General features: G+C 41.8%; 1 pseudogene; it reads left to right on the plus strand.

Annotated features, from left to right (window-relative positions):
• The first annotated feature begins 903 nt into the window (after window positions 1-903).
• On the plus strand, window positions 904-24,136 carry LOC118857876 (annotated as a pseudogene).

Below are 24,136 nucleotides of genomic sequence, written 5' to 3' on the forward strand. Positions count from 1 at the left end.
TCCTTAGTGGGAAGGAGATTACCATAAGCTCCCTGTCAAGAGGAAACCAGGCAATAGAAGTAAATGGGTTATTGGTGGTAGGAAACACAAAGGTATGGTACAGAAGGAATTCAGAGGGGGAAAGAAATAACATAGAAAAACAGAGCCTGCCCACTTTGACATTTTGAGGAAGGCTGGTATTGAAGGTGAGTCATGAGCAAAGTTTCCCAGGAGAGGAAGAACTTGCCTATTATTAGTGAGCTATTCCCCAAACCTCCATTTTGGGGAAGAGCCTCACACCAGCCATCCCTGATTCTCTAGACTTAGTCACCATACCACTGCCAGGGTGTCTTTCTCTCCTCCCTTTTTCAGGTTCCCTTTTATGACTTGTCTTCCCTCATTGGAATAAAAGCTCTTTGAGGGCAGGGATTGTCTTTCTTTTTGCTTATCATTTGCCCTTCCACACCTGGATGGGAGGCAGGGGGAGAGTTTGGGGCACAGTGCTCATCTCTGTCCTGTGATCTGGAAAATCCATGTGAAATGTTTTGGTCCTGTCTCTGTACCACAGAAGAAATCTGAATTATTATGGTTTTAAAAGATAAAATATGTTGGTAGTATATAATACTATACATATATTTTATGCATTTCTGAGTTTCTCAAATTTTTCAGTGTTATCAGCTGATCTTTGTGTGCTGTTTTCAGCTTCCACAAAACTCCCCCCAAATTCCCATTTGATTTCTTAGGCTGACCTGTGATACATTGAAACCATGGTGGAGAAAGTTGTGATGTGGAAGGGATAACTGTATTTCCAACCCCAGTGTTTAAAGGCACAGAACATTGCACACAGGAAGTGCCTAATAAATGACTGTTGCTTAACTGACTGACTGGATGAGTAAATATAGAGAGGAAAGTTCCAGGAATGGAATGGAAGGGAAAGACCCTGCCATTAACTTGCCACCTTTTTTCGCCCTGAAGAATGGCAAATCCATTCAGGAGACAATGAAGGAGGAGTTACTGAAGACCCCCCAATATGATCCTGTCAGCAAATATCACTTCAGGGATTTCAGTGTGGCCTTTGAACCCATGGCCTACATGGATGTGAATCCCCCTCTCTCCTATTTCACCAGTATTGAGCCTTGGGGGCCCAGCTTTCTTGGGCAAGGTCTTCTCTCCTTAGCAGATACTTATGGGCTAGTCAGTCACCTATCTGCAAGTAGATTCTACCAAGCTATCCTTTCCCTCCTGTCCATAGACCCAAATCATGGAATTGTAATTTTTTTTTCCCTCGATGGAAAGGACCTGGAAGATCCCCTTGATCCTCTCACTTTGGAGATGAGAGAGATGAAGCAACAAGTGGTAAAGAGGGTCTTACAAAGTACATTGTTACACTGAGATTTAGACAAAGGTCTCAATTTTCTTCCTGGCCAATTCACTTCAATGCAATTCAAAAGTTTCCTTCCAAGCTCAGCTCGAAAGCTGCATCCCACATGAATGGAGCCTTTCTTCCCCAATTGCTAGTGCCTCTTCAAATGCCCTGAATTTATTTTATTTATACTTATATATATGTGTCCACTCCCTATTAGAAGATAAGCTCCTTGAGGTCAGGGACTGCTTCATGTCTGTCTTTGTATCCCCAGAGCCTAGCACAATGCCTGGTGCTTTGTGGTTGTAGTTGTTGCGTTTTCAGTCATGTCTGACTCTTTGCAATCCCATTAGCATTTTTCTTGGCAGAGATACTGGAGTGGTTTGCCATTTCCTTTTTCAGCTCATTTTACAGATGAGGAAACTGAGGCAAACAAGGTTAAGTGACTTCCCAGGGTCTACTACTTACAGCTAGTAAGTGTCTGAAGTTGGATTAGAACTCAGGAAGATGAATCTTGCTGTCTCCAGGCCTGGCACTCTTATCTACTTCCCCACCTAGCTGTCTGGCACTTAATAAGTGCTTAATAAATGGTTGTCGATTAGTCAACTAAATTCAAGGAACACTGATTAAGTCTTTATTAGATATATGGGTAGTAGAAAAAGCAGGCAGATCTGGGTTCAAGCTCTGACTTCTTCATATACCAAATCACCTAATTTCTCTGTGCCCCCAAGCAATTCTTTAAGATTGCCAATTGCATGAGATCTGCAATGGTAGAGTGGATTTTACCTCATTAGATCAGAGATTTGGAGCTAGAAATAATATTAGAAGCCATATGGTCCAACTCTCTCTTTTTATAGATGAAGAAGCTAAGACCCAGAGATGGTAGGTTACTTGCGCAAGGTCATATGGCAAGTAAACATCAGAGCTGAGACTCAAACCCAGGTCCATTGACTCTAAATCCAGCACCAAGTGAAATCATGTTGTGGTTGTTTTTCAGTTGTTTCAGTTGTGTCTGGCTCTTCATGACCCCATTTGGATTTTCTCAGCAAAGATACTGGACTGGTTTACCATTTCTTTCTTCAGCTCATTTTACAGATGAGGAAACTGAGGCAAACAGAGTTAGGTGACTTGCCCAGGGTCACAAAGGTAGTAAGTGTCTGAGGCTGAATTTGAACTCAGGAAGAGGAGTCTTCCTGACTTGAGCTGGGTGATCTAGCCACTGCACTACCCAGCTGCCCATAAGTAAAATCATAGAACCAAATTTAAAAAAAATGAGTGTGAGACAGTGCTAGGGCCCTGGATAGGGAGATAAGAATACTTTCTCCCCTCTAGGAGCTCACATTCTGCTGGAGATCATATTTTTAGCCTTCTATTCCCTGAAACCAATCTCATGTGCTATAACTGAGTCACAGTCCATACTTGTAGATTTGGTTGGTCCCGTCTATTCTGAAACTTCCATAACTCTCCCTTTGCCCTTCAGAGAGAAAAAAAAAATTTTTTGGCAGGAGCCAGTCTTTATCGAAATCATAAGGTCTTTGGGGAGGGTGTCCATGGCATATACTACCTTCCCTTGAGGTCTTCTTTCCCCCCTTCCTGTGGTCCTTTCTCCTTACCCTTCCCCACTTTCCTCTAAGTGAAAAGACCTTTGAACTCAGATCAGCAGTGGAGACTGGGATCTTCCATAGATTTGGCAAATCACTCAACCTTCCCAGGTCACAGTTTCCTTATCTGTAAAAATGAAGGAGGTGAATTAGATGATTCCTCAGGTGGCTTTGAGTTCTAAAATTATGATTCCATGATCCTCTGACACTAGGTGAGTCCTTTCTCCTATTTTTCCTTCAGTTTCTTCCTCTATAAATTGGCCATAACGTTACTTACTTTCATCTAGTTGACAGCATTGTTGTGAAAAAAGTCAGTCTTAAGGTTTGTCAACATTAAAGCCAGTCATTCTGCTCCGGAACCTTCCTAGCCCAGAGAAAAGGGAACTGATAAACTCAATCACTTTGAGCTATTGATAAAGGCTAACCCAGGGGTGTGTACATATTAAAAGAGGAACTTAGGCAACAAGTCAAACTGTGCCTCAGCCACTTACTAGCTATATGACTGTGGGAAAATCACTTAACTCTGTTCACCTCAGTTTCTTTACCTGTAAAATGAGCTGGAGAAAGAAATGGCAAGTCACTCCAGTATCTTTGTCAAGAAAGTCCCAAATGGAGTCACAAAGAATCAGACAAGACTGAAAAATGACTTAACAACAAAGCAACAGGCAATAATTAACCCAAAAGTATTTTTTAAAAAAACACATTTGTCTTCATTGTTCTGTCTTGTCTCATCACATCACAAGACTAAGGTATTTGGGGCTAGAGCAGGCTTGTAATAAAAGTCTTTAATTTTTTTCCCCAATTACATGTAAAAACAACGTTTAACATTTTAAAAAAAATTTTTGAGTTCCAAATTCTCTCCTTTCCTCCCTTCTTTCCCCTCCCTCCCTCATTGAGAAAGCAAGTAATTTGATATAGGTTATACATGTACAGTCCTGCAAAACATTTCCATATTATGTGAAAGAAAACACAAACCCCTCAAAAAAAATCCACAAAAATAGTGAAAAATAGTATGCTTTGATTTGCATTCAGATTCCATCGGTTCTTTCTCTGGAAGTGGACAGTATCTTTCATCATAAGTGCTTTGGAATTGTTTTAGATCATTCTATTGCTGAGAGTTCTTTACAGTTGATCTCCATGCAATATTGTTACTGTGGTGACAGATTGGTAAAAGTTAGGGAAAGTTAGTTTCAATATTGTTACTGTGGTGAGAGATTGGTAAAAGTTAGGGAAGGTTAGTTTTCCACAGAAGAGTTAATTAAGTTCCACAGAATAATTAATTGTCAGCCTGAACAAAGAAGGAGTAAAAATTAACCAGGATGAGGGTCCTCAGCCAATCCAAATAAAGTTTGTAGTTTTGCAGAAACCACAGACTGAGGACGTTAGGAAAACTGGCTTAAACTGGCCTAAACCGGGTTGAAGAGAAAACCAGGTCAAAGGGCTACAATGCATGCTTAATTGGCTAATTGAATATTACCTTACACACCCACAGAGAGTTTTCCACCATTTTCGAACATGAGAAATATGTTGGGGAAGGGGAACATACCAAGGAGTTATATGTGAGGGACATATAGGGAAGATTATAACCCAGAAGGGAGTGGACCAATCCGTTCTCTGAAGGGAGGTACTGACCTGATGCTGCATAAATTTGTGTCGGTCTAACAGAATAAAGCTGGTCTCACTCCTGTATTCCCCACTCCTTCTTCCTAAAAAGGGGTGGAGTCCTCTCCTGGCCAGGAACATTTACCAATTCCTTTGGATTCCTCAATAATAATAAATTGCCCTTGATACCTCAATTTCAGGGCCGAGCATATTTCTAACACTGTGTACTACCTTCTCCTGGTTCTGCTCTCTTCACTTGGCATCAGTTCATATAAGTCTTCCTGATGGTGATGGGATCTGGACCCCAAAAAGGAAAAGCCTTTGGACTTTCCCAAAATTTCAGCAGCCCAGACCCCTGGTGTTTACCTGGGGCATCTGGCCCACCCCAGCCCACCTAGATTACTTAGTTTATTTGACACTCTTTAATCCCATCCAGGTCTTTTTCTCTGTTACCTCCCAGACCACCCACGGGTGTTTGCAACTCCTTGATCTCAACCAGATTTTCTCAGTCTTTTTCTGTATAAAAGTACCAATTTTATCCTCATCAAATGCACAGATTCTTAAAATGTGGCCCATTTCTATTGGTGATATAATAAACCTTATCTCTCACTAAAAGAAGACTTGAGTGGTCAAATTCTTTCAAGGCAGACCCGCCTTGTATTTTGGGGTTCCTAGCACCCCTAGACTGCATCATTCCCAGGTTTTTCTGAAAGCATCCTGCTTATTTCTTATAGCAGAGTAATATTCCAACACACTCATGTACTACAATTGGTTCAGACATTCCCCAATTGATGGGAATCCCTCAATTTCCAGTTCTTTGCCACCACTAAAATAGCTGCTTTAAATAGGTCCTTTTCCTTTTTCTTTGATCTCTTTGGGATGCAGACCTAGTAATGGTGTTGCTGGGTGAAAACATATGCACAGTTGTATAGCCCTTTGGGCATCATTCTAAATTTCTCTCCAGAATATTTGGATTAGTTCACAACTCCATCAACAAAGCATTAGTATCCAAATTTTCCCACATCTTCTCCAGTTTTGGTCATTTTCCTTTTCTGTCATATTAGCCAATGTGATAGGTATGAGGTGGTACCTCAGAGTTGTTTTAATTTGCATTTCTCTAGTCAGTAGTGATTTAGAACATTTTTTCATATGACTATAGATAGCTTTGATTTCTTCATATGAAAACTTCCTCTTCTTATCCTTTGACTCTTTATCAGTTGGGAAATGAATCATATTCTCATAAATTTGCCTCAGTTCACTATATATTTGAGAAATTAAGCTTTTATCAGAGAAATTTGCTTTAAAGTATTTTCCCAGTTTTTTGCTTTCCTTCTAATTTTGGCTGTATTGGTTTTGTTTGTGCAAAACCTTTTTAGTTTAATGGATAGGCTCCCAAAGTGGACAATACTGCCACCTGGGAAGGGTGGTGGTGGTGCTGAAATGAACCAGGGGGCTGGTAATAGCCTTGGGTGCAACTGTGGGGGAGGCATTGATTAAAAATAAGGGGGCAGTGGAAGCATAAGGAAAGAAGAGAAGATAAGAATTTGAAAAACCATTCATACATGTTTTATCTGTTGTGCTACAGAATTAAAGCTTTAGTGATTACATTATTTTCCAAATAAACACACAAAATGCAAGTTATAACCAATCAATGGTCAAGTCCACCAACAGGTCTTAACAAGCAAGTGTTGACAGGCAAACAGTATCGCATTGTCAGGAAGTCCAGCATGCATCAGCAGGAATATGTGTGTGTAATGACTTTTTTACAATACAGTACTATAGAGTTACATGATGCAATATTGCATCACCAAAATTTCAATGCAGGAAAAAACCCACAAATTTGAAATAAATTATTAAATTTAAGGTGTCATTTTTAAAAAAAAAAATTTTTAAATGATGCAAATTTCAAAAAAAAAAATCCACTAAAGTATTTTTTAAAAAGTAGATTTCAGGGGAGACACTGAGTGATTTTTTTTAAAAGGGGCCAGTAGGACAAATAAGTTTGGAAACCTCTGGTTTAGTGTAATCAAAATTATCCATTTTCTATTTCATAATGTTCTCTATCTCTTGGCTGGTCATAAATTCTTCCAGTATCCATAGATCTGACAAGTAAACTATTCCATGCTCTCCTAATTTGTTCATGGCATTACTTTATGTCTAAATCATGTACCCATTTTGACCTCATCCTGGTATATGGTATGAGATGTTGGTCTATACCTAGTTTCTGCCAAACTGCTTTCTAGTTTTCCCAACAGTTTTTGTGAGTTCTTGTCCCAAAAGCTTGCATTTTTGCATTTTTCAAACATTAGATTACTATGGTCATTACCTTGTCTTGTGAGCCCAAAGGAATTTGGTAATACCTGGGTAGTAGAGAAGGTTAGGGGGAATGTGTTTCTCTAAAATCTCTCCAACCATAAGACTAGACAATTTACTCTATCAACTAAAGAAAGTCCTTCTTTAAACGGTAATCTTTCAAAACTCCTCCAATTATCTTATCTATCCACTTAGCTTCCATGATGACCCAACCCAAACTCTGCATTCTAGCTGTACTGGCTCCTAACACTTGCTCCTTCTCTCTCCCTAATTATAAGCTCATAAGCTTGGCATAACCTCCATTCTTCTGACTGCCACCGCCTCTTCCCACCTCCAAGATTAGATCAGCCTTCAAAAGGCTGCCTCCTCCATGCGACTTTCCAAGATTTAGCCAGCTCACCCTCCAATCGGTTGGCATAATACCTGTCCCAGTGAAGTGTACTTAAGGCTCTTTTAGAGCTAAGCCCCAGGTGGAATTATTTTGCCTTCTCAGTCTTTCTTTACTGCCCTTGCTCACACTCTCCTCCATGCCAAGAATGGGTCTCCTTCCCCTGGCCACTCCTAAATACCTCCATCTCTGCTCATTTCTCCCTCCAAGGCTCGGCTCAGATGCTCCTTTCTAGTGAACCCTTCCTTCAGGCACTCTGCCCCCTCCCACACCCTCTCCAGGTGCTGGAAACCTCTTCACCAGACTTCTCAAAGGATGGCTGTGGCAAAGTTGAAAGACCATCACTAGATTTGGAGTTAGGAGACAAAGTTCAAATCCCACCTCAGTTACTTGCTACCTGTCCAAAGTACTTCCTAAGATACCACCTACTCAGTTAAATCATATGCTACTCAAAGGCAGGGACCATATCATGTTTCATCTTTTTTTAAAAGGAATTATTTTCAATGAGTAGGTATTGCTTTTCTCTCCCTCCTCCCACCCCAACTCCTTTGAGAAAGAAAAATGGAAAAACAAAATCCTATTTCATTTTGTATCTTTTCTAGCATCTAGCATCACAGTGTCTTGCACAAGTGCAAAATAAGTATTTGTTGAATTGCGTGTCTGGTAATATGGGTGCCACTGGTGCCTGTTGTTATTCAGGGATATCCAACTCTTCATGACCTCATGGACCATACTGTCCATGGGTGTTCTGGGCAAAGATACTGGAGTAATTTGCCATTTCCTTCTCTGGTAGATTAGGCAAACAGAAGTTAAGTGACTTGCCCAGAGTCACACAGCTAGCAAATGTCAGGCCAGATTTGAACTCAGGTCTTTGTGACTACAGGCCCAGCACTCTATCCACTGAGCCATTTAGCTGCCAGGTGCCTTGGGTAGCTCAATATAATAAGTGTTTTTGGATGGACCCAAGGCTCTGAGGGCAGCTAAGAGAAGGCTTTCTATCGCCCCCTATATTCAACAAGTACAGGGGTCAGTCAGGGTCTTCTGAGTCTTGGCTTTGTTTACAGAAATGGGATGGGTTAGGGAGCTGAGATGATCCAGTGCCTATAATCATACTTCTTGGGCTAAGTTAAGGGTGGGCATCCTAAGGGCACAACCAGCCCGTTGTGGGTTGGAGCATCTACTGGGTTGAGCAGGAATTATGGGACCCTTTTCTCTTCTCCATCTTCTTACTGTGGGGTGATCAGCATCAGAACCCCACTCCAGAACTTCCTGGTCCTCTTTGACACTGGCAACCTGTGGGTACCCTCCATCTACTGCCAGAGCCAGGCCTCCAGTGAGTAGCCCAGGTGGTGGGGAAAGGGGAGGGAGGGAGAGGCAGGGTCCTCAATTGAAGAAGATATGGTGCCTAGTGGAGAGGAGGACCACAGAGGGGAACTTCAGGCTCTTAAAGGCCCATTTATTTTCTCAAAATCAAATTGCATAGCTGGAGTGGAGCTGAGAAGAATCAATCAATTTTATCTCATTTCAATGAACTCCAATCCACATATTTTTATGAAGTATCCACTGTGTGCTTGTGGGTGGAGAAGTATAGAGGGGGCAGACATAGAAGTGTAAGATCTGGTCATTACCCTGTAGTCTCAATGAGTATATAGGCCCTAGATATGCCTACTCTGCCCCTGGTAAAACCCTAAGGTTTGTGTCGCTTCCTAGTTTCTTGGAAAGCTTGGGAAGTGGGTATGGTCAGGCATCTTGGGAGCTGAGAATATACAGTGGGAATAAGTAGGAGGAAGCTGGTATCCCCCGAGGGAAGTGGCTCTGGACCAACCCTAGATCATCCCATTTCCTAAGGCCTTGGAGAAGACTAAGATCTCTGTGGATGAGGATTGTTCCAGGGTGGGATGTCTTTGTCAATGACAAGAAACAGATTTCTCATGTACCTAGCATTGTATAGGGACTGGAGGGAAAGACTTGATCCCTGGCCTCATGGAGTATCCAGTCTTTTGGTGGGGAAAGACACCAACCTAGAAAATTAGAATATACAATAATATATGATAAATTCATAACAGAGGTGCAAACACAAAAGTGCAAAACAAATTGTGTGTTTTGTTAGGTGAAGAAGGAAGGATGAGCATTTTTATAACCTTTTCCAAAACTGATGTGGTCCTCAGGAGAGAGTCCTGGTCCAGACAGATGTTACCCAAACCCTCTGACCTAAAAAAAAAATCGTCCCTTGCTGAACCTGATTTCACTGCTGGTCTCTCATGCAGGTTGGAAAAGCAGATGTCTTAGCTCCCGTTCCTGGCCCTGAGCTTGCCAGTGGGAAGGGATGACATCTAGAGAACAAGGCCAGAAGCCAAGAAAACTGGGGAGAGGAGGCTATTATGAGGATGTACATACCCCATACCCTCTTTGCCAGCCTGTGCTTCATGGGTAATGAAAAGAACACTGGGCTTGGGGTCAGGAGAATCAAGCTAAAAACCTGACTCTGCCACTAAATAGCTGTGTGACCCTAGTCAAGCCACTTAACCTCTATAGGCCTCAGTTTCCACACCTGTAAGATGAGGAGGCAGTTAGGTGGTTTGGTGTAGAGCGCTGAGACTGGAGTTAGGAAGACTGAGTTCAAATCCTGATTTAGACACTTACTAGCTGTGTGACCCTGGGCAAGTCACTTAACCTCTATTTGCCTCAATCCATTGGAGAAGGAAATGGCAAACCACTCCAGTTCCCTTTGCCAAGAAAACCCCATGGATAGAACCAGTGTGCTCTAGTCCACGGGGTCACAAAGAGTCACAGAGGACTGAACAACCGAACGACAAGAAAGAAGAGGAAACTGGATTTGATACTATCTGAAGTGCTTGGAGTCAGGAAAACCTGAGGTTAAATTAATATCCAATCACTTAACTTTTGTTTACCTCAGTTTCCTCATCTATAAAATGGGAGTAATACCTTCTACCTTCCAGAGTTGCTATCAGGATCAAATGAGCCAACATCTATGAAGTTCTTTGCAAACCTGAACGCACCCTATAAATGCTATTCCGGCTCTAAAAGAATCTTTTTTTAAAAATTTATTTAATATATTTAGTTTTCAGCATTGATTTTCACAAAAGTTTGAATTACAAATTTTTCTCCCCATTTCTGCCCTCCCCCCACTCCAAGATGGCGTATATTCTGTTTGCCCCATTCCCCAGTCAGCCCTCCCATCTGTCACCCCACTCCCCTCCCATCCCCCTTTCCCTTCTTCTCCTGTAGGGCAAGGTAAATTTCTATGCCCCCATTGTCTGTATATCTTATTTCCTAGTTGCATGCAAAAACTTTTTTTGTTGTTGTTTTTGAATGTCTATTTTTAAAACTTTGAGTTCCAAATTCTCTCCCCTCTTCCCTCCCCACGCACCCTCCCTAAGAAGGCAAGCAATTCAACACAGGCCACATGCGTATCATTATGTATAACCCTTCCACAATACTCATGTTGTGAAAGATTAACTATGTTTTGCTCCTTCCTAACCTGTCCCCCTTTATTGAATTTTCTCCCTTGACCCTGTCCCTTTCAAAAGTGTTTGTTTTTGATTACCTCCTCTCTCCATCTGTCCTCCCTTCTATCATCCACCCTTTTTTATCTTCTTCCTCCTTCTTTCCTGTGGGGTAAGATACCCAATTGAGTGTGTATGGTATTCCCTCCTCAGGTCAAATCCAATGAGAGCAAGATTCACTCATTCCCCCTCACCTGCCCCCTCTTCCCTTCCTACAGAACCACTTTTTCTTGCCACTTTTATGCGAGATAATTTACCCCATTCTATCTCTCCCTTTCTCCCTCTCTCAATATATTCCTCTCTTATCCCTTAAATTGATTTTATTTTTTTAGATATCATCCCTTCATATTCAACTCACCCTGAGCCCTTTGTGTGTATACACACACACACACACATATATATATACCTACACATAGACACACATAGACACACACATATGTATATATATATATATATATATGTATACACACACACATATATATATATATATATGCGTATTCCTTTCAGCTACTATGATATTGAGGTCTCATGAATCATACACATCATCTTTCCATGTAGGAATGTAAACAAAACAGTTCAACTTTAGTAAGTCCCTTGCAATTTCTCTTTCTTGTTTACCTTTTCATGTTTCTCTTGATTGTTGTGTTTGAAAGTCAGATTTTCTATTCAGCTCTGGTCTTGTCACTGAGAAAGCTTGAAAGTCCTCTATTTTATTGTGTCCATATTTTGCCTTGGAGCTTGATACTCAGTTTTGCTGGGTAGGTGATTCTAGGTTTTAATCCTAGCTCCATTGACCTCCAGAATATCGTATTCCAAGCCCTTTGGTCCCTTAATGTGTAAGCTGCCAGATCCTGTGTTATCCTAATTGGTTCTCCACAATATTCAAATTGTTTCTTTCTGGCTGCTTGCAGTATTTTCTCCTTGACCCGGGAGCTCTGGAATTTGGTGACAATGTTCCTAGGAGTTTTCTTTTTGGGATCTATTTGAGGAGGCAATCTGTGGATTCTTTAATTTCTATTTTACCCTCTGGCTCTAGAATATCAGGGCAATTCTCCTTGATAATTTCTTGAAAGATGATATCTAGGCTCTTTTTTTGATCATGGCTTTCAGGTAGTCCAATAATTTTTAACTTATCTCTCCTGGATCTATTTTCCAGGTCAGTGGTTTTTCCAATGAGATATTTCACATTGTCTTCCATTTTTTCATTCCTTTGGTTCTGTTTTATAATATCTTGATTTCTCATCAAGTCACTAGCTTCCACTTGCTCCAGTCTAATTTTTAAGGTAGTATTTTCTTCAGTGGTCTTTTGGACCTCCTTTTCCATTTGACTAATTCTGCCTTTCAAGGCATTCTTCTCTTCATTGGCTTTTTGGAGCTCTTTTGCCATTTGAGTTAGTCTATTTTTTAAAGTGTTGTTTTCTTCAATATTTTTTTCAGTATTTTTTTTTGGGTCTCCTTTAGCAAGTCATTGACTTGTTTTTCACGGTTTTCTTGCATCATTCTCATTTCTCTTCCCAATTTTTCCTCTACTTCTCTAACTTGCTTTTCCAACTCCTTTTTGAGCTCTTCCATGGCCTGAGACAAGTTCATGTTTTTCTTGGAGGCTTTTGGTGTAGGCTCTTGCACTTTGTTGACTTCTTCAGGCCATATGTTTTGTTTTTCTTTGTCACCAAAGAAAGATTCCAAAGTCTGAGACTGAATCTGGGCACATTTTCACTGCCTGGCCATGTTCCCAGCATGGTGCTGCTCTCCCTCTCTCTGCCTCTTTCAGCTCTCTTTTCCCTCTACTATCCCTCCATGCTTTCCCCCCATTCACATTTCTTTAAAGCTTACAAAGTGATTTCATCTTTTTTTTTTTTGGTAAACTTTAAACCTTAAAAAAGCCCAGTGAAATAGGTAGTGAAAGCATTACCAAACCCTTTTTACAGATAAGGAAACGGAAGTTCGTAGAAGTGAACTGGTCACAGAGCTAGAGAGATGGCAGAACCCAGGCCTCTTAACTTCAATTCCACTAACCATGCTTGTTGACTTGACCCTGTCTCCTTTCCGGTTGCTTTTTCTATCTAGAGCTTGGAGTTCTCTCCTGGAGTCTCCAATGTCGTGTGACATTGTATACTTTCTTCACCACAAGAACTACCCCTCAGCCTCAGTCATTTCCTAACTCCTTCCTTTTTTTTTAAACAGAATTGTAATTTATTTTACTAACAGGCATTGTAAACAGATGTTAATTGCTAACAATCATATTTAAAAAACATGAGTGCCATGTTGGTGAATATACACTTCACAAATGACTTAGAATGATTCCCATTGAAGCAGGGCTCCAGCCCAGGACAGCCTGGATGGTCTCTGGGTGAGGTCTATCCCACACGGAGCTGGGAGCTGGGAGCTGGGAGCTGGGAACGGAATGGAGCAGAGCCCAGCCTGAGCGGCATGGACCATCCAGACCAGAAGCCGGGCGGAGGGGGCCCTAGCGCCCTGATTCAGTGAGCTGCGGCAGTTACCAGCCCCCTCGACCCACAAACACCAAAGACTGCGGAGAAGGTTAGTGGGAAAAGCTGCGGGAGTGGAAGGAGTTCGCGGTTCGGCTTCCAGCCCCAGGGGCAGCGGAGGTGGGGCAGCTACAGCTGTTGTTACTTCCGGCTCCAGGCCCACCTGGTGGGAGGAATTAAGTGGCAGATCAGAGCAGGAGTGCAACAGCCTGCTGAAGATCTAAGCCCAGCCTGGACTGGGGGTTCTTGGGGAAGGAGTAGTGCAGGTCTGACAGAGCTGGCACCTCCCCCCCAAACGTGGAACATAGAACTCTGTAATCTACAAGCAGTCATACCCCACTGAAAAACTCAAGGGTCAAGTTAGTTGGTTGGGAATATGGCCAGGCAGCGAAAACGTGCCCAGATTCAGTCTCAGACTTTGGATTCTTTTTTTCGTGACAAAGAAGACCAAAACATACAGCCTAAAGAAGACAACAAAGTCATAGAGCCTACAACAAAAGCCTCCAAGAAAAACATGAACTGGCCCCAGGCCATAGAAGAACTCAAAAAGGATTTGGAAAAGCAAGTTAGAGAAGTAGAGGAAAAATTGGGAAGAGAAATGAGAAGGATGCGAGAAAACCATGAAAAACAAGTCAATGACTTGCTAAAGGAGACCCAAAAAAATACTGAAAAATACACTGAAGAAAACAACACTTTAAAAATAGACTAACTCAAATGGCAAAAGAGCTCCAAAAAGCCAATGAGGAGAAGAATGCCTTGAAAGGCAGAATTAGCCAAATGGAAAAGGAGGTCCAAAAGACCACTGAAGAAAATACTACCTTAAAAATTAGACTGGAGCAAATGGAAGCTAGTGACTTTATGAGGAATCAGAATATTATAAAACAGAACCAAAGGAATGAAAAAATGGAAGACAATGTGAAATATCTCATTGGAAAAACCACTGACCTGGAAAATAGATCCAGGAGAGATAATTTAAAAATTATTGGACTACTGAAAGCCATGATCAAAAAAAGAGCCTAGATATCATCTTTCAAGAAATTATCAAGGAGAACTGCCCTGATATTCTAGAGCAACAGGGCAAAATAGAAATTGAAAGAATCCATCGATCGCCTCCTCAAATAGATCCCAAAAAGAAATCTCCTAGGAATATTGTTGCCAAATTCCAGAGCTCCCAGATCAAGAAGAAAATACTGCAAGCAGCCAGAAAGAAACAATTTGACTATTGTGGAAACCCAATCAGAATAACCCAAGACCTGGCAGCTTCTACATTAAGAGATCGAAGGGCTTGGAATGCGATATTCCGAAGGTCAATGGAGCTAGGATTAAAACCTAGAATCACCTACCCAGCAAAACTGAGTATCATGTTCCAAGGCAAAATATGGACTTTCAATAAAATAGAGGACTTTCAAGCTTTCTCAATGAAAAGACCAGAACTGAATAGAAAATTTGACTTTCAAATACAAGAATCTTTCAAATACAAGAATCAAGAGAAGCATGAAAAGGTAATCAAGAAACAGAAATTGCAAGGGACTTACTAAAGTTGAACTGTTTTGTTTACATTCCTACATGGAAAGATGATGTGTATGATTCATGAGACCTCAGTATTAGGGTAGTTGAAGGGAATATGCATATATATGTATATGTTTATGTGTATATATAAGAGAATGTGTATGTATGTATATATCTATGTGTATATGTATGTGTATGTATGTGTATATATATATGTCTGTTTATATGTGTATGTGTATATATATATATGTATATATCTATATCTGTATCTATATATATATATATATATATATGTAAAAGAGAGAGAGCAGACACAGGGTGAGTTGAAGATGAAGGGAAGATATCTAAAAGAAATAAAATGAAATTAAGGGATGAGAGAGCAACATACTGAGAGAGGGAGATAGGGAGAGATAGAATGGGGTGGATTATCTCACGTAAAGGTGGCAAGAGGAAGCAGTGCTGTGGGAGGAGGGGAGAGGGCAGGTGAGGAGGGAATGAGTGAACCTTGCTCTCATCAGATTTGGCCTGAGGGGGAATACCATACATACTCAGTTGGGCATCTTACCCCACAGGAAAGAAGAGGGAGGAAGTTAAAAAAAAATAAAAGGGGGGGGATGATGGAGGGGAGGGCAGATGGGGGTGGAGGTAATCAAAAAAACACTTTGGAAAGGGGACAGGTTCAAGGGAGAAAACTCAATAAAGCGGGATGGGTTGAAAAGGAGCAAAATGTAGTTAGCCTTTCACAACATGAGTATTGTGGAAGGGTTATACATAATGATACATGTGTGGCCTAGGTTGAATTGCTCGACTTCTTAGGGAGGGTGGGTAGGAAGGGAAGAGGGGAGAGAATTTGGAACTCAAAGTTTTAAAATCAGATGTTCAAAAAAAAAAGTTTTTGCATGCAACTAAAAAATAAGATACACAGGCAATGGGGCATAGAAATTTATCTTGCCCTACAAGAAAGGAAGGGAAAAGGGGATGAGAGGGGAGGGGGGTGATAGAGGGGAGGGCTGACTGGGGAACAGGGCAACCAGAATATATGCCATCTTGGAGTGGGGGGGGAGGGTAGAAATGGGGAGAAAATTTGTAATTCAAACTGTTGTGAAAATCAATGCTGAAAACCAAATATGTTAAATAAATAAATTTAAATTAAAAAAAAGAATGATTCCCATTTTAGAGATCAATACATAGCACATAGAACTTTACTAAAAAAGAAGCTATAATATACATGTAATATAACATAATGTAACATAACATAATACAACATAGCACAATATAATTGTATATAATGTCACAATATTGTAATTGACCAATTAATATATTAAAATGAATTGAACCACATTATGTAAAGTTACATAATAGAATATTGTTACTTTTTCTTCTTTTTTTGCATCGTGGTTAATATGGAAATAAAAATGTTGTTTAATATATACAAATAATATAATCAAATATAGAATGTGTTATATATAGCAATATCATATAATAGCACAATACATCATATAGTATAATAAGACTTATTTGTCTGCTGTTATAAACAGAGCATAATTAATGTTCTCTGGGCTCAGTACATTTTAATGTATGATTCATATCATGCTTCACTTTCCCCAGACACTGAATTCTGCACTTCTTCTTCCAAAATTAGTACAGTTGAGTTATGCTTAGGCATCACATTCTATTTCATCACAAATTTAGTAAACTAGTAACACAAAAATATTTCATTCTGGTGTTCATCAAATATTTGCCAATGATGAAAATAAACATGTGAAAATATTCTGTAAATCCCACAGCATATTGATCCTAGACTGGCTACAGATGATTCCTTTAAGCTAACCCTGCCAGTGAGACGTTATTAGTATTCAGAAGACATACAGAAACATCAAGTGTGGATAGAAATAGGAATACGTTCAGGCCAGTTGTCTTGGAAGTTCCAGAAACTTTCCTCTGGGAATGAGGCTCCCTGAGCAGACAAGTCTGATATAAGCTGCCTATCACAGGTTAGAAAGCCCTGTTCTGTCTTCTCTCCTTTACTCTGCTAGGGTCTCATAGTTTCCCCTGTATTTGCTGCTTCCACAGGGTGGCTAGTAGTTCTGGTCCTCTGGCCAATGGTGCCTCTAGGGTCTACTTCAAAGCCGCTGAAGTTTAGCTCTCCCCCAGCAGATGGCGCTCATTTCCTTCTTTCTAGAAGATCAGCTTTAAAGTTGGTGCTTAGGGCTGACAGTGTTAGAGCTACTGGTTTCCTTTTTTAACAAACCCAGAATCCCACAGTCCCTGCCCTCTCACTCTGAGGCATGAGGGAGTTTCTCTCAGGAGAGCTGATTGTTAGAATTTCAGTGTGAGTATTTATTTACACCTCCAAAATCAATAAGCTACAAATCAGGGCTTGATTTACTGTTTTGTTGATTATCTAGCTAGACCTAGGAGAGTGATGAAGAAAATGTTAATGATGCAGATTAAACTTTAAAGTATGTACATGCCTACGTTTCCCCCAAAGAGCCAGTTGTTAAACATTTACCAGCATAACCCGGCAGACTCGGGGCACTATGGGTATGCTCCTTGCTTACCCTGTAGGACCACAACTGACTTTTTTGGCTTCAGGTGAATCATTCCCTTTTGCTTCCTTCCTTCCATACCTGTTGGTTTGCTTCCTGCTTGTGTTAGCATTTCCCACTGACTCTTAGGACTCCCCAAAGCAATGTCTCCCACTCTCTTTTCACCTTACTATCTTGCATCTTCCTCCAGGACTTCTGGAATAGATTATGCAAATTACTCCAGGGCTGTTTCAAGAAACCTTTCCAGAAGGGAGGAGGAGAGGGGCTGTGACTTAAAGAGGGGTAAACCAGCTGGGAGGGTGAAAATGTGTGTCTTAGTTTCCTATGTATACGGGTAAGTATAACAGAAAGGAGGGTGTGATGGGAGCAAAGAAAAGATCCAGACAAAGTATTTCTGGAAAATTGGAGGAAAAGAGATTACATTTGGCTAGGGAAGCTAAGGAAGGCATCATGGAAGCATCCCTCTGCTTCTTTCCTGAGGATTTAGTCTTTTCTGTCGCCTATTACCTCTGGTTTTGAGTGTCATGGTCATTTTACAGGTACAAGCGAAGCCAGTTAGCAAAGACAGAGACATGATAACAGCTTGCACAGAGAAAAATCCCATCCATGGACCATTCATTTGGGAGACTCTTCATACAACTCACAGCTTCTTCCCTTCTATCTGACTCTCTTTTTCTCCTTCCTTCTTTGTTGTTGTTCAGTCATTTCAGTTGTATGTGACTCCTTTTGGGGTTTTCTTGGCAAAGACACTGGAGTGGTTTGCCATTTCCTTCTCCAACTCATTTGAGGCAAACAGAGGTTTAGTGACTTCCTCAGAGTTCCATAGCTAATAAAAATCTGAGGCAATATTTGAATTCAAGTTTTCCTGACTCCAAGTCTAGCTCTCTATCCACTGAGCCACTGAATTGTCCTAGAACTGAGTAAAGGGCAGATGAGCATAATTCAGAGTTGGATTCAGTGGCCTCTAATGTTCCTTCCTGCTCTAAATCTATGACCCTTGAATTCTATGACTCATTCAAGTTCTTCTGAGTCAGGATGTCACTGGGCAGCTTCATTATTTGGTTTGGGGTATTCACATTTAAGGGGTACCTAGGTGGAGCAATAGACAGAGTGCCCAACCTGGAGTCAGGAGGACCTGAGTTCAAATCCAGCCTCAGACACTTACTAGCTGTGTGACTCTGGGCAAGTCACTTCAGTCTGTTTGCCTCAGTTTCCTCATCTGTAAAATGAGTTGGAGAAGGAAATGGTAAACCACTCCAGTGTCTTTGGCAAGAAAACCCCAAATAGGGTCACAGACAGTTGGACATGACTGGGAAAAAAAAGAAAAAAAAAGTCCCTTCCTTCTCTAAATCTATAATCCTTGGATCTATGAACCACTCAAGTTCTTCTGAGTCAGGATTTCACTGGGCAGCTTCAATATTTGGTTTGGAGTACTCACTTTTAGCCAAATACATATTTTAAATGATAGTTTTTGTTTTTATGTTGTCTTCATTTCTAAATTTGCCCAGAGAGATATTCCTTGTAAGAAAGAATAAAAAAGAAAGAGAAAAAAAAACACTTTTACAAAACTAATAAATACACTGACTGAGTCTGTATAGGCAATATTCTACACCTATAGTCCCCCGCCTCTCTGGTGGTGGTGGTGGGGTGCATTTTTTCCCATTCCTTCTTCAGGGCCAACCTTGGTCATTATTTTTAGGCAATGTTCAGTTTTTTTCTTGTCCTTTCCATTTGCATTGTTATGTTACACATGTTATTTTCTGGTTATGCTTATTTCATTTGCCAGATATATATTTTAAAACATTACACTTAACCACTATTTTGGATCATCCACTTTTTCTGGATTATTTCTAGGTGAATGGAAATTACTTTCCATCAACTCTGTATATATCTTTGTGTAATTAGTTATTTGGGCAGCTAGGTGGTGCAGTGGGCTTGGAATCAGATAGACTCATCTTCCTGAGTTCAGATCTGGCCTCAGACTTACTAGTTGTGTGACCCTGGGCAAGTCACTCAACCCTGTTTGCCTTACTTTCCTCATCTATAAAATGAGGTAGAGAAGAACATGGCAAACCACTCCAGCATTGTTGCCAAGAAGACCCCAAATGGGGCCACGAAGAATTGGACATGACTGAACAACAAAAACAACCAGTTATTTGCATGTTGTCTTCTCCACTAGATTATGACCTCCTTGAGGGCAAGGACCATGGTCTTGACTTTCTTTGTATGCCTAGCATCTAGGTAAGTGATTAATAAATGATTGCTGACTGACTGTATTCAGGGAATTGTAAGTCTTATGAGACAGAGGTTCAGTCACTTCTCCTCCCTTGCCCACCCCCTCTTCAACCTCCCGATAATTTCTTGCTCTCTAGCAGCTAGCATTCTCAGAGTGGGGGTGAGGTTATATCTGAAGGGGTCGACAACAACTGGGACACCGGTCAGATCTACTGGGCACCTGTCACTCAAAAGTCTACTAGCAGATTGGCATCCAAGAGTGAGGTGTGGAAGGAGGATGGTGTGGATTAAAGTGGGGAGGGGGAGCTATGGAGGGAAAATTTGGAGGCTAAGAGAAGCTGAGTCCCCTAAGGATATTGGGGTCTCCCCAAGCTTCATGTTCCCTATTTAACACCACGTATCTGGGAAGTTTGAAAGTGAGGGTATAGCCTGGTCAGGCAGGTGCTTCGGAAGTAGCCTTTAATGCAGGCCTGCATAACATACGGCCCTCAGGCCTTGGGCAGCCAAAGGATTTCCTGCAGCCCACAAAAACTGTGGAATTGCCACTGTGCGCTCTCCTGTTTGTCATGTGACCCAAGGCAACCAACGATCATCAGTCTGTCTCTAGTCTAACCTATCTGCTGCCCTAAGAAGTTTAGCCTATTTTAATTTTGGCCCCTACCTACTGCCAAGTTGTGTATGTCTGCTTCAGTGGTTCCGCAAAGCCTGCTTAACCTCTGTTGTCTTACGTTGGAACCTCAGGATCTAACAGTCTGAAAAAAACGAAGAAGTGAGAAGAGAGGGACTTAGTCATCGTCCAGTGTTTATTAAGGGGCTGTCTAGTGTGTGTGTGGGGGCAGGGGGTAATGATAACCCAAACTGATAAAGCTTTTTAAGATTGTACCAAGAGTATTGTAAGGATTATCCATCCCCCCCCTTTAATGGATTGGGGAATTTGGGCCCAGAAAAGTGAACTAAAACTGCCCAGGGTTACCCAGCTAGTTAGTGTCAGAGTTGGGACTCAAACCCAGGACTTCCAATTCCCAGAAGCAAAGCTATCTCTGCCCTCAAGGAGTCTACAGGAAAGATTTTGACTCAGAAAAAGAACAAGAGCAGATGAACTTTTGGAGCAGGAGGGATTTAGGATAGGCACCAGGAAGAACTTTCCTTAGACTCAAGACAGTAGGATTGAGGTGGATGATGGAAATCATATTCCCTCCCCTTGTTCTGTGGAAATCCTTTAAAGGAGATGTCTGTTGGGATTGACTTGGATAGGAGCTTTATGCTAGGAGTTAGGGAGGAACCAAGGTGCTCTCTGGAGGGTCCCATAGCTCAGTGAAGGGACCTCTGTGATTAAAGTTGATTTTTAGGATTCTAGACTGGTAGACTGGTGGTAGACTGGCTAGAACATCCTGAAATTAGGAAGACCTGAATTCAAATCTTGCCTTAGATGTGTACCTGCTGTGTGAATCTCTTAACCTTTCTGTGTTTCAATTTCCTCATCTGTCATTCTAAATTGATGATCTTTTAGTGGGATATGGGGGGGCTGTGTGACCCTGGGCCAGTCTCTTGCCTCTCTTTGCCTCAGCTTCCTCATTTTTAAGGGGTTGGACTTAATGGCCTTAACAGACCCTTCCAATTCTGCCAGTTTTGGTGGGAACTGAGAAGGGATTTGCTAGAGGAGCCACTTGCCCTTGGACTGCCTGTTCCTGGCCTCCTAGGACTGAAGAACTCCTTCCTTGGCTTCTTTTAGGTTCTCCATTGGGGGTCAAGTTACTGGCTGGAGCTCCCAGGGTTGCCAGCCTTTGTGGACACTGGCACCTCCCTCCTCACTGGGCCCCAGCAGTACATGAGTGCTTTCCTTCAGGCAACAGGAGGACCAGTATGGCAGACATGTTTAACTTCAATTAATATTTATTAAGTGCCTACTATAAGCTAGAAAAACAAAGATTGAAAAAAAGCATAATCTTTGTCCTCAATGAGTTTTTTAATCTACTGGGTGATGGGCATGATACGCATACAGATAAGAATAGCATAAGATATCTTGTGATGGGGGCAAAGGAGAGACCCATATATCTTGTTGGCTACCTGTCCCAGGTTGAGGTGGCCCCTCCCTTTGCTCCTGTCACTCACAATTAACACCTCTGGCGTGAGGGCTGCTGAGGCCTTTTCAGGGCTGCCCATCCACCTTTGGTGTCCACCTGTCACCCAGTTCTTACCTGTGGCTCCAAGGAGCTGTAGCATGGGCAGCAGCCACGCCCTGGCAAAACTGTCTTGGCAGATGGGCTAAACCAGGTTGAGGGCAACTGATGGGCCTCAAACCTCTCAGTGAGTTAGCGGGATGTCTACCCTAAGCACGTGAAGACTTCTCCCAGACGAATGGGCGGATGAGAACAAATTGTTCCAACAAGTATGAAGGTAGCTGAAGCAGGTGCTGTGGAGTGCTGGCTGCTTGCTTAGATGTGGAAGACACCAAGGTCACCCAGTACATCCTGGGCCATCAAAAATCATCTTGACTTTTGTCTTGCCACTGGACTTCGATGATTCTGGAAGAGAGAGTGAGGCCGATGACTTTGTTCAACCCTGCCTCACTTAAATCCAATTCATGAGAAAGTCAAGACATCCCCCTGTGGTGTCATGGGTCCTCTTTGAAACAAAGGATGAGTAACAAAAACAACAAGATACCTGGAAGATGCAGGCCCCAGGAGTTGGTTATGGGAGGTCTGGGTTCTAATGTCAGGTCTAGAATGTAGTTCTAGACCTCTGTAGAGGAAGTCACTTTATCTCTCTGAACCTGTTTCCTCATCTGTAAAATGAGGTTTCACTAGATGACCTCTAGGTCCCTTCCAGACTTAAATTTAATGATCTTATATATGTAAAATAGCACAGCTAGGTGACTCAGTAGACAGAGACAGGGCCTAGAGTCAGGAAGACCTGAATTCAAATCCAGCCTCAAACACTTGGTAGGTGTGTGGCCTTGGGCAAGTCACTTAATCCTGTTTGCCTCAGTTCCTCATCTATAAAATGAACTGAGGAAGAAAATAGCAAACCATTCCAGCATCTTTGCCAAGAAAACCCCAAATGGGGTCACAAAGAATAGGGCACGACTAAACAATCACAAAATATATGTATATTGAGATATATTAAAGTGAACCATTATGATCACTGTTACTAGCAATTATGTGTTACCCCTCCCAGGAATCTGGGCAATTTAAAAGAGAACACCTGGAACAGGAAGTGCTTAGTTGAAAGCAGTAATTTTGGAGTGGTGGAGTCTAAAGCACTGGAAGGAAAGTTTGTGAAGAGGGGTCCTTTGATTTCCACTCAAAGTCTCCTGGGTAGTTGACTACCTGCTCTGTTTACTCTTGCTTAAAAAAGTAGGTTTTTACTGACATCTTGTTTTTACATCACCTACATTTTCCAATGTATCCTTTCCCAGAGAAAAACAATTAAAACAAAGAATAAAAAAGAAGGGGGGGGGGGAAATTCAGCATAACTAAACAAGATATGGAAAATGTCTGCCATTGTATGCAGTGTTTGTGTACCAGATTAAGGTGCCTTCTCAGATTTCTTCTTTGGGATCAAGCTTGGTCATTATAATTTCCCAGCATTCCATTTTGATCTGCCTGCTCTTAAGGTGGGACTAGGGCTGGGAAAGGCCAGGATAAGGATGGGCATGAGACTGGTGCCCTGGGCTTGGGAGAGTCTGGGCCCAAGCTAGGTCTTTTTATGAGGACCGTTCTCAGCAGCATGACCTTCTGAGAAGATGGGATGACTTGGGGCCCTCCTGTTCCTCTCCCTAGTAGGGGGTAGACCGCAGTAGCATTCAGAACCTGCCCATGATCTCCTTCCTCATCAAGTGAATACAGTTCTCCCTGTCACCATTTACCTACATCCACAATGTAAGTAGAGTCTTCCCATAATCTCAACCAATTTGGGGAAGAGGAGTTCGAAGAGTGGAGAAAGGGAGTGAGGAGTGCTTGTCATTTTTCAAGGAGTCAGTCAGGACCTGGGTTCAAATTCTGACTCTGACACTTCCTGCCTACATCACCTTGGGTAAGTCACTTCATTTCCCCAGGTCTCAGTTTCTTTATCTATAAAATAGGAGAAAGGACTGCCCTTGTCATTCTTTTCAGTCCTAAACTGTAATCTCATGACCTTGTTAATTCTTCTGACTTCTTCTCTACCTCTTTTTCCCCAGAAGAAAAAAGCTAGCCTCAAGATAGCAGAAGGTATAAGACCAGGAGAAATCACCCTGTAAGATTGTGAGGCAGGCTGTAGGGGCTCTTGGGATCAGTTACCAATTGGGGAAGAAGAGGCTTTCATATCAGTGGAAAGGCCAGGGTTCTGAAAATGGTAACTTTGGGCCATACCTGTCAAAATCCCTCCTGTTACCAATCTGAAGGTTAAGCATTGCTGACATACTGCTTTCTCTCCCCTACCAACCCTCTGTACTGAACAGAATAATGGCTACTGCACTGTAGAGATTGAGCCCACTTACTTGGCATCCCAGAATGGCCAGACCCTCTGGATCCTTGGAGACATCTGTCTCAGGTCCTAGACATGAGCAACAACAGGGTAGGCTTTGCCAGCACCGCATAG

Source organism: Trichosurus vulpecula, chromosome 7 (assembly GCF_011100635.1).
Source record: "Trichosurus vulpecula isolate mTriVul1 chromosome 7, mTriVul1.pri, whole genome shotgun sequence".
Taxonomy (NCBI): domain Eukaryota; kingdom Metazoa; phylum Chordata; class Mammalia; order Diprotodontia; family Phalangeridae; genus Trichosurus; species Trichosurus vulpecula.